General features: G+C 40.2%; 1 pseudogene; it reads left to right on the forward strand.

Moving 5' to 3' along the window:
• Window positions 1-232: 232 nt before the first annotated feature.
• LOC103201970 lies at window positions 233-605 on the forward strand (annotated as a pseudogene).
• The last annotated feature ends 607 nt before the right edge of the window (window positions 606-1,212 follow it).

Consider the following 1,212-nt stretch of genomic DNA (forward strand, 5'->3'; position numbering starts at 1 on the left):
TTGAAACTGACTATATTTCAAAGGCACACTTCACTGAATCCCATCAGATCAGTAGTATCACAAGTAGTTTTGTTTAGAAAGATAGACAAGGAAGAAAGAAGTATATCAAGTACTGATAAAAATATTTTTTAGAAAAGATAATGTTTATTTTAGTCACTATTTAAGCTTCAAGAATACAGCTGAAGCTCCCACTATCCTTTGCACTCTTCCTTTCCAATCTGGTTGCAATGCTATGGCTCCAGCAAAGAAGGGTGGTGAGGAGAAGAAGGGCCATTCTACTATCAATGAAGTGGTGACCAGAGAGTATCAACATTCACAAGTGCATCCATGGAGTAGGCTTCAAGAATTGTGCCCCTCGGGCACTCTTGGAGATGTGGAAATTTGCCATGAAAGAGATGGAAACACAAGATATGTGCATTGACACCAGGCTCAACAAAGCTGTCTGGGCCAAGGGAATAAGAAATGCCCCATACTGCTTCAGGTTACGGTTGTCAAGAAAACATAATGAGGATGCAGATTCACTAAAAAAGCTCTATACACTGGTTACCTACGTACCTGTAACCACTTTCAAAAACCTACAGACAGTCAATGTGAATGAAAACTAACAGTTGATTATCAAATAAAGTGTAAAACTCCAAAAAAATAAGAAAACAGCTGGATTTGCCAATGCATTTTTTCTCATGCACCTCTTTCTAAGGCCCTAGCGGAGTGCAGTATTTACAGTAGATATTTTGTAGTCATCTGGATTTGTTCAGGTATTTATATTCCACGGTGAGTGGTGATCCAGAAGTAACTGCAGAGATGATGAATATGTACTGAGTCCTTGCATGACACAAATGGTTTACGTTTGATTGTTAATCCAAAGTTTGGTGGTTCAAACCTACCCAGAGACACCATGGAAGAAAGACCTAGTGATCTGCTCCCATAATGGTTACAGCCAAGCAAATCCTATGAAGCAGTTCTACTGTACAACATATGAGATCACCATGAGTTGGAATCAACTCAAAGGCAAATAGTTTGATTCTGGGTTTTGATGCTTGGTCGTTGTTATGTATCAGTGTGTCAATTCTAACTCTGAGTGACCCTGTAGGACAGAGTAGAACTGCCCCATAGGATTTCCTAGGCTATAATCTTTATGGGAGCAGACCACTAGATCTTTTCTTCTGTGGAGCCACTGGGTGGGTCCAGATTGCTGACCTTTTGGTCAGTAGC

The sequence above is a fragment of the Orycteropus afer genome, unplaced genomic scaffold, assembly GCF_000298275.1.
Source record: "Orycteropus afer afer isolate SDZICR_OR568_19922 unplaced genomic scaffold, OryAfe1.0 scaffold00170, whole genome shotgun sequence".
Lineage (NCBI taxonomy): Eukaryota > Metazoa > Chordata > Mammalia > Tubulidentata > Orycteropodidae > Orycteropus > Orycteropus afer.